The sequence below is a fragment of the Cervus canadensis genome, chromosome 4 (genome assembly GCF_019320065.1).
Source record: "Cervus canadensis isolate Bull #8, Minnesota chromosome 4, ASM1932006v1, whole genome shotgun sequence".
Taxonomy (NCBI): Eukaryota; Metazoa; Chordata; class Mammalia; order Artiodactyla; family Cervidae; genus Cervus; species Cervus canadensis.
The window spans coordinates 15,175,895-15,192,077 of record NC_057389.1 but is presented as its reverse complement, the minus strand read 5'-3'; the positions used below and the strand labels follow the sequence as shown (position 1 = coordinate 15,192,077).

At 48.6% G+C, this 16,183-nt stretch overlaps 1 non-coding gene across 1 annotated transcript; it reads left to right on the top strand.

Moving 5' to 3' along the window:
* Window positions 1–6,625: 6,625 nt before the first annotated feature.
* Window positions 6,626–6,736, top strand: LOC122441093. Its single transcript, XR_006269236.1, has one exon. It is a non-coding gene; the product is annotated as a U6 spliceosomal RNA (small nuclear RNA).
* The last annotated feature ends 9,447 nt before the right edge of the window (window positions 6,737–16,183 follow it).

Here is a 16,183-nt window from a genome sequence, read left to right as displayed (position 1 = left end):
ATGGCTTCTCCGGCACTGTTTGAAGGTGGGGGTAGGCCTTCTGCTCACGGGCTCCCTCAGGGTCAATGGGGTCAACGTAAGGTGTGATCAGCTTTCAGCCTAAAGGTCTTCAGAGCTGACTTGTGGGAAGGGGTGGGGTGGTTTGGGGCATGTATGTGTGTGTGTTTGTGTGTGTACAATATTCAGGTATGTTAATCAGCATTGACCCCTTATGCCTTCCACAAAGGAAAACAAGAGCCTGATGTCTATGCACTTTGCCCCCAGTGTGACTATGAATCCTACTTTAGTTATGAGATCTTTTCAGTTTTTTTTTTTCTTAATAGATTTCTTTTTAAACATAGTTTTAAGTTTACCAAAAAAAATTGAGAGGAAAGTGCAGAGATTTACCATATAACCCCTGCTCCCGCACATACAGAGCCTCCTCCATTATCACCATGCCCCCCCCAAAGTTTGTTATGTTTGTTACAACCAATGTACCTACACTGACACATGATTATCACCCCAAAGCTCGTAGTTAACATTAGGGTTCTCTCTTGGTGTTGTGGGCTTCCCTGGGTAGCTCAGCTGGTAAAGAATCTGTCTGCAATGCGGGACCCCGGTTCCATTCCTGGGTCGGGAAGATCCTCTGGAGAAGAGACAGGCTACCCAGCCCAGTATTCTTGGGTTATACATTCTACAAGGTTGAACAAATGTAGAATGATATGTATCTATCCTTCAGAGTCGTCTCACTGCTCTCAGAATCCTCAGTGCTCTGCTTCTTCATTCCTCTCTCCCAAGTAGGAGCTGTTTATTCCATGTTATGCCTTCTTCCCTGAATCTTTACTGTCTGCATGTATCACTTCTGTTTCAGTTCAGTTCAGTTGCTCAGTTGTGCCTGACTCTGTGACCCCATGGACTGCAGCACGCCAGGCCTCCCTGCCCGTCATCAACTTCCAGAGTTTACTCAAGCTCATGTCCATCGAATCGGTGATGCCATCCAACCATCTCATCCTCTGTCATCCCCTTCTCCTCCTGCCTTCAATCTTTCCCAGCATCAGGGTCTTTTCCAATGAGTTAGCTCTTCGCATCAGGTGGCCAAAGTATTGGAGTTTCAGCTTCAGCAGCAGTCCTTCCAATGAACACTCAGGACTGATTTCCTTTAGGATGGACTGGTTGGATCTCCTTGCAGTCCAAGGGACTCTCAAGAGTCTTCTCCAACACCACAGTTCAAAAGCATCCATTCTTCAGTGCTCAGCTTTCTTTAGAGTCCAACTCTCACATCCATATATGACTGCTGGAAAAACCATAGCCTTGACTAGATGGACCTTTGTTGGCAAAGTAATGTGTCTGCTTTTTAATATGCTGTCTAGGTTGGTCATAAGTTTTCTTCCAAAGAGTAAGCGTCTTTTAATTTCATGGCTGCAGTCACCATCTGCACAAAAGTATCTGCATAAAAGTATCATTTTTATGTTTAATTTTTTACTTATTTAAAGTAGTATTGGGCATTAGGGAGTGGAGAAAAGCAGTATAGAATAAGTTTAAAGAGCTTTGGCAGCACAGAGGGAAGTGAGGAAGACAGGGCAATAGCTTAAGGAAACTTCAGGGGAGAGAAAAAATATCTTTAATGAGAAAAAGTATCTTTTATGATGGAGCGTTGAGTACTTTTTTTTTGCACAGGAAGTCGCCGATTGAAGGAGGAGAATATAGTGAGAGAGCAGACAGAGCTGAGGGTGGGGCACAGAGAACCAGGGGGAAGGGCACATCTTTCGGGGAGCGCTGGTCCTGGGGGCCAAGTCCGGGGGGTGGTTCTGAGGCTGGGGGGCGGGGGCAAGACAGGGGGCAGCTGTGAGAAGCCCAAGGGAGACTCCAGGCTCCAGCCGACACACGGCTGGAACAGCAGACCGTGGGCTCCAGGCTGGAGAGGAGGCAAGTGACGCCAGGAGAAGATGGTGAAAGAACAGAGTGGGGAGGGGTTGATGTCAAAATGGAGATGAAGAACTGGTTCAGTGGCAGGGATCGAAAAACAGTAATTTTTTTTTTTTTTTTTAAGTTATACTCAGTAACAGGAAAGTCAGGCTCATCAGCAAGTATTATGGATGCTTGACTGCATGACTAAATGGGAGCAGCAATGTCAGAAATACTGAACCGAGCTATAAAAGCTTGAAAAAAGCAGTTTCAAGCCTTTTCTTGGGAAACACAGCTTTCCTCTGGTTAATATCACACTACAGGTAACCTCGGTCTGTTTGGCCACGGAGGCAGCACTAGAAGAAAACCATCAGAAGCCAGTTAGCTGCCAGTGCATCAACACATTCATCTCTTCAGATCACCAGGTGTGCGACGCCTGCCTCTCACAGAGGTGGGAGCTCTATTTATGCACAGCTGGCTCTGAGGAAAATTCCTTACACGTGAGCTGAGATGCCAAAGGAAATGAATCACTCAGGGATGTGGCACCTTGAATGGGAAAAGGCAGCTTGTCCCACCTGGAGACAGGCGCTGGGCACATGTATATGGACCTGTCAATTTGAAATGACTTGTCCAAAGTGCTTAAGGTAAGACTAAAAGAAGCTGAAACTGGAAGACAAAGACGTAAGCTGACAGAAACTATTGGACAGCATTCCCAGAGTGTCAGGAGATGAACTGTGAGATGCCAGCATCTTAGCCATTCCTCGTTCTGGAAGCTTCCTTTCCATTTCTTTCTATGCAGCCTCCTTTCATGATTCCTCCATAGGTATGGAGTTCCTTTCAAGATAGAAAAATGTTCTTCAATGGACTTCTGATTAATAAATTTCCATCCAAATGCTGGAAGAGGATGCCGTTGTTCATAATAAAATTATATCTGTCTACCCCTCTGTGCTAAGGTTTCTAGGGTCTAAAAATTAAAGTGCAAGAACTTCCCTGGTGCTCCAGTGGCTAAGACTCTGCCTTCCAACACATGGGGTGTGAGTTCAATCCTTGGTTGGAGAACAAAGATCACACATGCCACACGATGTGGCCAAAAATGAAAACAAATGAGTAAAACTTGTTAAAAATCAAAGTGCACAACCATGTCTACTAGGACAATCTCCTTTGTTTTTCTTTTCACCTGTGGTGCTGTGCTATGCTAACTCACCTCAGTCCTGTCTGACTCTTTGCGACCCCGTGGACTGTAGCCCACCAGGCTCCTCTGTCCATGGGATTCTCCAGGCAAGAATAGTGGAGTGGATTGCCATGCCTTCCTCCAGGGGATCTTCCTGACCCAGGGATCAAACCCAGGTCTCCTGCATTGCAGGCGGATTCTTTACCGTCTGAGCCACCTGGGAACCCTTTCCCTGTGGTGTTTTATTTATTATTATGTTTAAGCTATTGATAACCTAGCCTGGCAGAAAGATTACATCAGGAATGTGACATAATACAACTGTTTTCACTGAAGCCTTAGACCTTACTATTCCTTAAGCGGGTGGGAGTGTCCCCCCACCCCACCCCAAAGTATAACCATGATTCCTCTACTGCCTCTTACAGTAAATAGGAACATATTGCACTGCACTGAAGGTATATTTTATAATTATTGTTAGCATTACTGAGCTTTCCATAATGGTGGCTCTACAGATTTAAATGCTTTAAAAACATGAGTAGATTTTTTTATAAAACCAAACATTAACACTAGCAAACTGACACCCAACTTTCGATTGATCTGTCCCACCTGTAAGACATGAATGAGATGTTTCATGTAGTGAATACATATGAACACATTATGCTGACCAAGAGGGATGTTTGCAGACAGCTCCAGTAGCCTCTGTGGCAGCAATGGTTATATTTTCATGCGTGTGCAGGCACTGTTCTTAGGCACTGTGTCAGTTGTCCAGTCGTGTCCGACTCTGCGACCCCGTGGACTGTATAGCCTGCCAGGCTCCGCTGTCTGTGGAATTCTCCAGGCAAGAATATTGGAGTGCGTTGCCATTTCCTTCTCCAGGGTATGAAACCAAAGTTTTGCATCATTTCTACAGCTCTTTCAAAGGCATCAGTTTCAGCAGCATGCTTGGATGTCACTCAAACTTCCACAGTGATATCCGAAACCATGAGCCACTTACTCTGCCTTCCAAGGTTGTCAGGGGGCAAGTCTCCTTTGTATGAAAACAAAAATGTAGGGTATGAGATTCTGCTATATGTGTGTATTTATATTATATATCTGCATATGAATGAGATAGATCTTTATATCCTAACACGAGTGATTTCCCAATGAAAAACACTTCAAATTTTAAAAGTTACAAAGTAATACCTAAATCTTAAATCTTAATATCTAAATCTAAGTCCACGTGTGCATGGACCCATATCCTGTTTGTGGTGTAACTATCCAGAAAGAAGGCTGGAAAACTACAGCAAGCTGTGGGTGGTGTGGCCTCTGAGCAGGAGAGTTGAGGGAACCGTGTTGGTTTTCAGCTTTGCTCTGTAGACTTCTGTATTGTTGGAAACTGGTACAGTAAGGATGTATTCATGTAAGAAGAAAAAAAAAAGAGGGACTTCCCTGGTGGTCCAGTGGCTGAGACTCCATGCTCCCAATGAGGGGGCCTGTCTGGGCTCCATTCCTGGTCAGGGAACTAGATCCCACATGCCACAACTGAGAGAGCCGGCATGACCAAATAAATAAACAAAAATAAATATATATTTTTAAAAAAACCAAAAAGGCCAACAATGAAAATGATGTCATCAACTCTTGATGCTCTGCTGGGAAATGAGAGAATCAGAGGGTGGTGACCCAGACGTGACACATCCCCGTGACCAAGCACAGCTTCGCTGGGAGCTGCCCGACAGACGGACATGAGAGACAGAGGGGACAGAGCCTGGCAGGCCCAGGCCCCCCACTTCTGCAGGCCTGGGGGCCACCAGAGGGCTGAGGGCAGACTGAGCTTGAAGCTTCATTTCAAAGGGCATGACCTGTCAGCAGCTCCAGGGCGGCGGGAAGGGGAGAGGCCTTTTTAAGGTCGCTGGGGAGTAATCTCTCAACCCTTCTCAGAAGATGCAATTGTACGGCTTCCCCTTTGGCCTTCGAGTTACTAAAACACAGAAGTGTCTGTGGAGAAGACGGATCATCCCCCTGCGACTGGCCATGTCTGGGTGCTCCGGCCGGAGGCGGCCCCGTGACTGCGATGTGGGCCAACGCGTAGGGACAGGCGGTCTCCTTATGATAGAAACAGTGGGTGATCAGAAACCGAGGGGATTTTCTGAGAACGAAGCTGTCACCCTGAAGGAAGGCGCGTGGGAATCTCAGCTCAGGGACCAGACTTCGAGGCCCTCCTTTTGCTCATGGGAGCATTGCCTGATGGTAACGGGATTCCTGAGACCCTCAGGCACCCAGCATGCTGAGAACAGGGGCACCTCACGAGGCACCTCATGGCACCTCAGTCATCTGAACCCCACCCTCCCACCAAATTTCAGGGAAAAGGTGTTTTCCCTAGCACGAATGTTAGAAATAACTGATGCAGAAGATGCCCATTAAGGAGGCCAGAGGGGCACCTAACTTCAGGACCAAGCCTGTCCATTTACGATAGGAGTGACAGGGCCACCGTGAGTGATATCTCTGTTCTCAAGCGAGCTGACTCGCCTGGAGCCCTTGCTAGGGCTTCAGGGCTCTGGGAGTCACCTGCCCGTTTTCTTGGGGTCAGGAAAGTGGTGTTGAGCTCCTAGCTAGTGAGACGGGCGATGGAAGGGCAGAGAGATGAGGGGCTTGTCTCCGTCTGTGGATGAAGGATGTACATCCAGGCCCTGCCCGCTAGGGATAGGAGCTTACAGCGAGGCCATGGAAACTCTGGACCCCTAACCTGCAGCTTCCCCAAAGCCTGCTGTGGCCTTGTTCTCCTGTATTGCCTCTGGTTACCTGGGCAAAGGGCCTCAGCGGTTACTGGTAGTGCCAGCTGACCCCTTTTCTAATGCCCAATGAAGGGTGACTGGGAGCTCTACCTCCAACATCCAGGATGCCACAAGGGAGACTCAGGAGGAGGAAGGCTGCCAACACAAGAAGGGGGCCTTGGCATCTCTGTGTGTTGGTTGGGAGACTGTGTGGAGCATGAAGACTCCGACAACATACAGAGCGGTTCATCTGAGGACCCACGATGGAGAGATGGAGATTGGGGCTGGGAAACCACCTCATGGCCCTGGGGGTGGGGGATGTAAAGCCTGGGTTTGTATGTGATGAGTTTTCAACCTGTCTGCACAGGAGATGTACCTGGCAGCTTTAAAAATATATGTCTGAATTCCAGCCCCCAGACCTGCTGAATCAGAATCCCTGGGGTTCATGCTCCCACCAAAGACATTCCTTCCTTTGTCCTTTTTCTTGTGGAACGCTGGAGGGATTTGGAGTTGGGTTTTTCTCCCCCCCCCCCACCCCCACCCCCCGGGAAAGGTAGGCTCTGATAAAACCCCAGCATGTTAGGCCCTAGTTAGATAGTTAACTCTTGAGAACAGACCTTGTTAAGAAGAACGGAATGCCCTGGAGTCTTTCTGGGGAAGCTTACCTCTCCTGTGAGGGGCTATTCTACTGAAAAGTACTGTCCTATGACATTAAATCCATGAAACCGGGTCTCCGTTATGCTGGCTAAGAAGTGCCCTTGCCTCCCTTTGGAAATATTCCCATGTACACTTAGGAACTATTTTCCCTTAAAAAGCACAAAGATTGTGCTTACTTCAGCAATGCAAATGTACTAAAATTGGAACAAGACAGGGAAGATTAGCATAGCCCCTGCTCAAGGATGACAGGCAAATTTGTGAAGCATTAGGTATTTTTTTTAGCTTCTTTTGTAGCCCACTTTTCCTTCATGTTTTGCTTCAGAGAAGCCAAACCAAATAAAATATAATATCAAGGTCCTTTTTTGAAAAAGCTTAGAGATGTGTTGAGAGGAGGGTGTAGCAGACTTGCAGGTTGATGATTCCTGTGTGGTGTTTTCCCCTGCCCCCTTCTCGGGAACAACGCTCAGGCTGTTGTGTTCTGAGTCCCCAGACCCCCTTGCCTCGCGTGGAGAAGTGGCCGGTGTCCAGCTGGTTTCTGTTTTAGAATGCAGACATTAGCTTTGAAATAGAAGGAGGCATTGGAGAGAGTGACAGCTGGGACTGGGCTTTGAAGGCAGGAAGTGGGCGTGGCCTGGCCCCCTGGCCGGGTGGGGTGGGGCCTCAGTAGTAGGGACCCCTGTTGCCTCTTGCCCTCAGCATCTGAGCTGTGACACACCCCAGCTGAGTCAGGTGAAGGGGGCTGTGGACACCTGGGGGTGAGGACCTGGGGGCCCGGCTCCTGGCTTTTAAACTTTTTCTTTTATATTAGGGTTTAGCCGATTAACAGTGCGGTGATCGTTTCAGGTGAAGAGTGAAGGAACTCAGCCTATCCATGCACATGTATCCATGGACTCTTGAGAGTCCCTTGGACTGCCAGGAGATCCAACTAGTCCATCCTAAAGGAAGTCAGTCCTGAATATTCATTGGAAGGACTGATGTGGAAACTCCAACACTTTGGCCACCTGATGCAAAGAACTGACTCATTGGAAAAGACCCTGATGCTGGGAAAGATTGAGGGCAGGAGAAGGGGATGACAGAGGATGAAATGGTTGGATGGCATCACCGACTCAATGGACATGAGTCTGAGTAAACTCTGGGAGTTGGTGATGGACCGGGAAACCTGGCGTGCTGCAGTCCGTGGGGTTGCAAAGAGTCGGACACAACTGAGCGACAGAACTGAACTGAACTGAATTCTCGCCCAAACTCCCCTCCCATCCAGGTTGCCACATAACATTGAGCAGAGTCCCCTGGGCTATACAGAAGGCCCTTGTTGGTTATGCACTTTAGATATAGCAGTGTGCAGATTTGTGGGATCCTTGCGCTATAGGGTGATGGAGTGATTCCCACCACACACAGCTTTGTTGGTAGATTATTGAGGAAGGGTGTTTCACCCAATGGCTTTAAAGGAGGGGGTAGGATTGACGTTTGGTGCATGGGTAAAGAAGAACGGTTCCTGAGCAGGTCCAGCAGAGCTGGAGGTGCGATGGGGAGGCCAGCAGAGGAGCACCTGGCAGCGGGTTAAAGAGGGACGTGGGGGCCGGAAACCTCCGGTTTGCTGTGGGGTGTGGATTCGGAGTCCTCCGCCGCCGCCTCCAGAACACCTTGAGTGAAGCCGCAGCTGGTTCCTGATGCTTCTGGGAGGCTGCCTTCTCCTCCCCCTCCTTCCTCTTAGATGTGTTATTTATTTCTTTTGGCCCTGCTGGGTTTTCATTACTGTGTGGGCTTGTTCTCTAGTTTCGCAAAGTGGGGGTTGCTCTGTCGTTGCAGTGTGTGGGCTTGTCCTCGTGGCGGCTTCTCTTGCTGCAGCCCGCGGCCTGAGGTCTCCTGGGCGTCAGTGGTTGTGGCTCCCCGGCTCTCCAGAGCACAGGCTCAATAGTTGTTGCTCATGGGCTTTGTTGCTCTGCAGCTTGTGGGATTCTTCCCTGACCAGGATCGAACCCGTGTCTCCTGCGTTGGCAGGCAGATCCTTTACCACTGAGCCACCAGGGAAGCCATTAGAAATGTTTTAAAGTAACTCTGGGTCACTGTTCCCGAAGGTCTTACAAAGAGACACTTCCTCTTGTTCCTGGCCTCAAGTTCCTCTCTCTGAATGCAGCCACAGTTCCCTGGTTCCCGGGTTCTAGTTGGTGGAGATGGTTGTATATGTATTTTCTCTGAAACAGTAGCATATCTTCTCTGGACATTCTGCCCTTGTTGTGGTCACAGAACCATTTATCCAGAGTGTATGGTGCTCCAAGGCATCTTTATAATGCTACTTTGTATTCCATTTTATGAGTGGACTGTGATACATTTAACCAGTTTCCTGGGTTTGGGGTTTGGGGTTGGTTCAGTCTAGCAGGACTGCTACCATGAGTCTTTTTGTCCCATGAGTGCATTCTTTCAGAGAACTCAGGGCACTCAGAGTGATCCAGAGCCCACAGTGTTGCATAGACAGCCACAGGGGACTCAGAGGAGAGAAGTCAGAGGACCAAGAAAAATTAAGTGCCAGGGAATGTTAATATTGGAGAACCTTGGGGCTTTTCCCCGCTGGGAATTGGAGATTCAAGGGATCCTGAAGAGATCTCCGGGAATTCCCTGGTGACGCTAGTGGTAAAGAACGCACCCGCCAATGCAGAAGGCATAAGAGATGTAGGTTCGATCCCTGGGTCAGGAAGATTCCCTGGAGGAGGGCACAGCAACCCACTTCAGTATTCTTGTCTGGAGAATCTCGTGGACAAAGGAACTTGGTGGGCTACAGTCCCTAGGATCACAAAGAGTCATATGACTGAGCAAGTTAGCACACACGCCTACAAAGATCTGAGGGCTGATCATCCAGTTTCTCCCTTCTCTGAATCCCAGGGATCCCTTGACTGCCCTGCTCTATAACGTGCCTGCAGTGGGGTCTTGAAAAGGAAAGCTCACCTTTACAGTCCCCCTACCACTTATTCATAGGCCCTCCAGAAAGTCTGATTTCATTGAATCTCTTATTATTATTGGGGAACAAAAGTATTACATCTCCTTCACTGTTGCTGTTTTTCTTCCCCTGAATCTTCCAGCAGAGAGCTGCAGTCCTGGCAGATACCTTCCATTTATTTCTAGGGATCAACAGAGGGTGTTTCACGTGCACTTAGTAATAAGCCCTTTCAGCAGCTGCTTGATGTCCCTGGTACTTTTCACCTTCCTCCTGACGCTGGCTCTATCTCTTTTGGGTCCCGCTGCTGTTTCGCTGGGCTGAGCGGGGTTCCGTACTTTGGACATTACTTCTGACATTACTTCTGCCGGCTCTGTGCTGTGAGCCTTGCTCGTGGGCTGTGAGTCCCTGCCATGTCACCACGCTCCTACACAGGCAAGTGCAGGAATTGTTCACGTTTGGGTGCGGCCTCATCTTCCACAACTGGCTCCATGTTCAAGGATTATGAAACCCGGTACCTCATCCCTTCATGACCTAAAAAAGCAAATGGAAATTCCCCTGGGAGGAAGAAGTAGGGGTGGCTGTTGTGTAGACACCTGCCGAGTCTCTTAATAGTTGAACATTAAGGGGAGCAGTCAGCTGACACCACCTTAATGGACTTAATGGATGATGCAACTCAATGGGCTGGAAGGGCCTCAATCTGACACAGTAATGCACCTAGCTATTGTTACTCATCCTTGATAATTCCATCCATTGTGCAGGGGAAAAAAATTAGTTAGGAAGAAAGGTTTACCTCAAAGAAAGGAGAAAGAGAATTATGCAATCTTTCCTTCTCACCCAGTAGAGTTCTGTGGCAAACCAGCAGAGACACCAGGACCCGGTTCGGTTGTGTCCTGCTGGAATTTTCCAGCATGCCGTAAGGACCAGAAGGCACTCTGATTGGTCGGAGCTCGTGCCATCTGAGATGTTAAATATTTTAAATAGGTCTGGGCATGTATTCTGAAAACCCTATTCAATATTACACAATAATTTTATATATGAAAAATGAAAAAGGGAGGATTTCTTTTGTGAGTCAAACGACAGGAACTGACTTTTGGCAAGATCCTTTGGTGGGCAACATGGGAAAATGCAAAAGGTGGAACGGAGGGAAGGGACCAGCGGGGACCAAACCAGAACTTGGGGCAGTGGTCGTGAGAATTTTCTACTTGTCTGAAGAGCACATGGATGAGGAAACGTTTGAGAAACATTCAACTTCATAAAATAGAGGTGATGGAGGTAATTCGGGTTAGGTACCAGTTGGGGTAATGCATGAAGAAAATCTATTATAGCCTCCCCTGTATATGCTGGCTGCGAGCATGCATCATTAGGCATCAAGCCTGAAGGCACTCAGGCCTGTGGTCATTGGAAGGCCAGTGGCTGCCTGTGTCCCTGTGGGGGCCTGAGTATTCTTCCAGTATGCCTCTGTTTGTTCTTGTCATTCTCTGCCTTTGGGCCTCCATGCTGGGAAAGGACTTCCTGAAGCAGAGGTCCACGGGCACCAGTGTGTAGAGGTTGAAAGCAGCGGTTCAGGGTCAGGACGACCTACTTCCAAATCTGTCAGCAGCCGCTGAGACCAGGTGGATTCAGGCAAGTGACTTCACGTCTGCAGCTCCAAGTTTCCTCTCTGCCGGATGGTGTTAGATGGGGTGGTGTTGGAATCACCCTCAGAAGGGAGATGAGGATCACATGAGATGTTTATCCCACAGTATTTTCCACGATGCCTGACCCAGATAAGTGTTCTCATGGTAAGTGGTAGCTGCTACTGCTAATACACAGGAGCGGGAGAGATACTACAAGTCTGACTTCAAGCCGGAAAGAGGAGGCAAGAAATGTCAGGAAGGCTCAGGAAAAGGGGATGACCTTTTGGAACTGGGAAAGGGTGGTGACCAGGAATAAAGACCGTAAGAAAACTGTAAGACTTCCGAATTTTGAAGTTTTCCCAGTCCTCAGTTCTAATGAAGAATAGAATCTTTTCCTGGTTTTCAAGAACGTCAGAGGTAGCTAGAAAGACAAGTCTGCCCTCTGTCCTAGGCTGCGCCAAACTTGGGAGCAAAGAAACTTTCAGGAAAAAGACAGGAAAATGAAAAGGCTGGTATCCCAGGGGCTGCAGGAATGCAGAAAAAATAGCTGATAACCAGACAAGACTCAAAATATGGCCCTAGGGGCTTGGCCGGACTGTGGTGCTTCCTGATACAGTGGCTCCTAGAAGCCAGTTTACCCAGGAACACTCCCTGCCTGTGCTGGGTCCAAGTTTCTGGCTTACTCGAAATAAACATTTACTTCATGAACATATCAGTGAACAGGCAAGCTAGCTTCGCGAGCAGTCTCTGTTATTTAACTGCTCTCCAGCCCACCAGAAGCATCCTGTGTGCACTATCTGATGAACACAGACAGCGGCAGAGGAGAGCTGGGCCGATGAAGAGAGTACACAGCTGTGGTTTCTGCCAGAGCAACATCCCTTCTTCCAGCAAACATTCTGTCTTCTCGTTTTGGGGAACCACCCTACTCCCTACTCTTGATTTGGGTTTCATCCTTTAAGACTCAGTTCTAGCAGGAGGTGACCTCTGCTAAATCCTTCATCCCAGTGCGGGATGGTCACGTGACACAACTAACCAATCAGAACCAAGCCATTACATTCAAGGAGGGACACATGATCCAATCCAAGACAAAGAGATGCAACTCCTGGTACCTGGTGTATTGGGACACAGGTTCTCTTTTCCTAGAAGGCTGTAAGTCTGTATGCCTGCAACTGTTGGCATTTTGCCTTCCCCCTGGGAGAGCCCAAGTGAAGATGGAGTTGGTCAGAATAAAGTGGGCCCTTTGCTGTCCTGAAACTATTATGTGTGGTGCATGCTCAGTTGCTCAAATGTGTCCGACTGTTTGGGACCCTGTGAACTGTAGCCCGCCAGGCTCTTCTGTTCATAGGATTTTCCAGGGGGTTGCCATTTCCTTTAACTGATGATTCAGTTACTTTGCTGGTTCTAGGGATGTGTTTTGGGGTTTAGTTGGTATTGTGCATTGCATCTGAGGTTCCATGTCTTTGTTTCTGGGAAGAGAAAAAACTTATCTCCTACTTGATCCCGAGAGGCAAAATACAAACTGTCTTTAGTTTTCCGAGGTTTGACAAACGTGCTTTTCTAACCTGTGGGTCAGATGCGTTGCGGTCCTTTCTGGTTCCCGCACGGACACTCTGTCTTCCCTTCTGCAGTGTCTGGAGTGTCCCCCACCGCCTGTGGCTCTGGGAAGGTCCCCAGTGAGCTTCAGTGCCCTCACATGTAGAACGAGCAGCTTGGACTAGATCAGCAGTTCCAAGCTAGAGAAAAAAGCAGGGGGTTGCTTTGTTCAAAGCTTGTACAGAACCCCACCAGCTGGAGCTGCTGGGGCTGGGGTGGGAGTGGGGTCCTGGGGCTCCTCCTTTCCTGGCCTCCGGGGTGGCTCTCGGGGTGCCTCCGCCAGCCCCTAGGGCTCTGAAAGAAAGTGAAAGTGAAGTCTCAGTCATGTCTGACTCGCGACCCCATGGACTGTAGCCCACCAAGCTTCTCCGTCCATGGGATTCTCCAGGCAGGAATACTGGAGTGGGTTGCCATTTCCTTCTCCAGGGATCTTCCCAACCCAGGGATGAAACCCGGGTCTCCTGCATTGCAGGCAGATTCTTTACTGTCTGGGCCACCAGGGAAGCCCAGGACTCTAAGGGGCCAATAACATGCCCACGTGTCCACCAAGGCCCTGTATGCGCTGTGCTTAGTTGCTCAGTCGTGTCTGACTCTTGCGACCCCGTGGATTGCAGCCCACCAGGCTCCTCTGTCCACGGGAATTTTCCAGGCAAAAATACTGGAGTGGGTTGCCATGCCCTCCTCCTCACCAAGGCCTGATCCCCTGCAGACATTTCAGCTCTCTTCATTCCAAGTGCCACCTCTGTCATGAAACCTTTTCAGCACCCTGGCCCACACACATTGCTTCTTGTTTTGCAGCCCCGTCACATTTGTGGGTATATCACACACTCTGGCCTGTGTTTTTAAACTGGCCTAGGTATGGAGATCTGTTTTCCTTTGAGGCTGGTGTGTCTCTGTCTTGCTTTTGGGAAGGGACTAAGCACTTTCTTGGGAAGCTGAATGTCACTGAAAGAACTCAAGGACATGGGGACAGAAGCTTTGCTCCTAGACTGTGGCAGTCTGCCCTCATCACAGGGCGCATGCCTGGGCAGAGCAGAGCTTCAGCAGACCTAAGTCCCGCCCCCCCCCCCCCCCCCCCCCAAGGGATTCCCTCATAGCTCAGTCGGTAAGAGCATCTGCCTGCAATGCAGGAGACCCGGGTTCGATCGCTGGGTCATGAAGTTCCCCTGGAGAAGGGAATGGCAACCCCACTCCAGAATCCTTGCCTGGAGAATCCCATGGATGGAGGAGCCTGGCGACTATGGTCCACAGGGTTGCAAAGAGTCGGACACGACTGAGCGACAATGCACACACACGCACAAGGCCCACATACGGGTCCTCCGTCTCTAGACCTCGCCCCAGTGCACGCATCGGCTGGCTGTGCTGGTCGGAAGGTCTGGAGGAGATCTGTGTGGGCTGGGTCGTGGCCTCACCCTTCAGCATCACTGGGCCCCTGAAGTAGGACCATAAGTCACTTCCCACCCCCGACGCCCACCCCGTGTTGGCGTGGCCATTTCCTTATTACTGCTTTCCCGAATAGAGCGGTTGGCGGTTGTCAGCCTCACTCTGGGGTTCTGTGTAACCTGAGCAACATCCTTCATGCAATGTGACTTCATTTCCTATGGCCTTGCCCTGTATCTTGCCTAACCTAGGACGGGGCCGTTGAAACCGTTTTCCGAGGCTCATAGAGACATTGTGGTTGGAGCACCACCTAGTGGCCGCAAAGCATAGTGCTTGTGAGGAGTCCTCCGAAAGAGTGGGTGGGGAGATTAAAGAGCACTCTTTATCTGATCTTTATTTGATCTCCACAAAAAATTTAATTGAAAATATGCCTTAAGGCAAAATTACCCTGAATGTAATTTTTAGCCTTTTTAAAATGATTCCAAAGACATGTCTGCATCACCATAATGAATACTTACGTGAAAGTCGCTCAGTGGTGTCCGACTCTTTGCTACCCCATGGACTATACAGTCTATGGAATTCTCTAGGCCAGAATACTGGAGTGGGTAGCCTTTCCCTTCTCTAGGGGATCTTCCCAACCCAGGGATTGAACCCAGGTCTCCCACACTGCAGGCGGATTCTTTACCAGCTGAGCCACCAGGCACTAGTGGTACTTATTATTATAGGTTCTGTTCAGTTCAGTTCAGTCACTCAGTCGTGTCCGGCTCTTTGCGACCCCATGAATCGCAGCACGCCAGGCCTCCCCGTCCATCACCAACTCCCGGAGTTTACTCAAACCCATGTCCATCGAGTCGGAGATTTATAGGTAGAGTACTATAAATATACGAGACTATGAAAAATCTGTGTGAAGTTTAACATCCCATTAAGTTCCTATTTAAAAATATTTGGTACATACAGAAATAATATACCATGTAACGATCAAAAAAGTAGGTTGCTATATAGGAACTGGCTAAGAGATGTTATGCAGAGTACATCATGAGAAACACTAGGCTGGAAGAAGCACAAGCTGGAATCACGATTGCTGAGAGAAATATCAATAACCTCAGATATGCAGATGACACCACTCTTATGGCAGAAAGTGAAGAGGAACTAAAAAGCCTCTTGATGAAAGTGAAAGAGGAGAGTGAAAAAGTTGGCTTAAAAGCTCAACATTCAGAAAACTAAGATCATGGCATCTGGTCCCATCACTTCATGGGAAATAGATGGGAAACAGTGGAAACAGTGTCAGACTTTTTTTTTTTTGGCTTCCAAAATCACTGCAGATGGTGATTGCATCCATGAAATTAAAAGACGCTTACTCCTTGGAAGGAAAGTTATGACCAACCTAGATAGCATATCAAAAAGCAGAGACATTACTTTGCCAACAATGTCCATCCAGTCAAGGCTATGGTTTTTCCAGTGGTCATGTATGGATGTGAGAGTTGGACTGTGAAGAAAGCTGAGCGCTGAAAAATTGATGCTTTTGAACTGTGGTGACTCTTGAGAGTCCCTTGGACTGCAAGGAGATCCAACCAGTCCATCCTAGAGGAGATCAGTCCTGGGTGTTCATTGGAAGGACTGATGCTGAAGCTGAAACTCCAATACTTTGGCCACCTCATATGAAGAGTTGACTCATTGGAAAAGACCCTGATGCTGGGAGGGATTGGGGGCAGGAGGAGAAGGGGACGACAGAGGATGGGATGGCTGGATGGCATCACCGACTCGATGGACATGAGTTTGAGTGGACTCCGGGAGTTGGTGATGGACAGGGAGGCCTGGCGTGCTGCGATTCATGGGGTCGCAAAGAGTCGGACATGACTGAGCGAATGAACTGAACTGAACTGAAGAGATATTAAAAGAAAGAGGTAGGTTATAGAACAGTATCAAAAGAATGCTGCAATTTTTCTGAGAAACACGTTAGAAAATATGCATATAAACTTGGTCTGCACAGGACTTTTATTAGCAAAGGGAGAGACTGAATCATTCATCCCCATAGAGCAAGGGATACTTGCTTTTTCCAGCCACAAGATGTTCTCAGGTGACTTAGAACCTAGCAAAGTGTCTGAGGATCCGTCCTTGTTAACGTGCAGGAGTCCTTTCGGGGACCCCACTGAAACCAGTAAGTAAATGCTGCTCTTCCAGGGACCCACAGCCTAAGGACCAA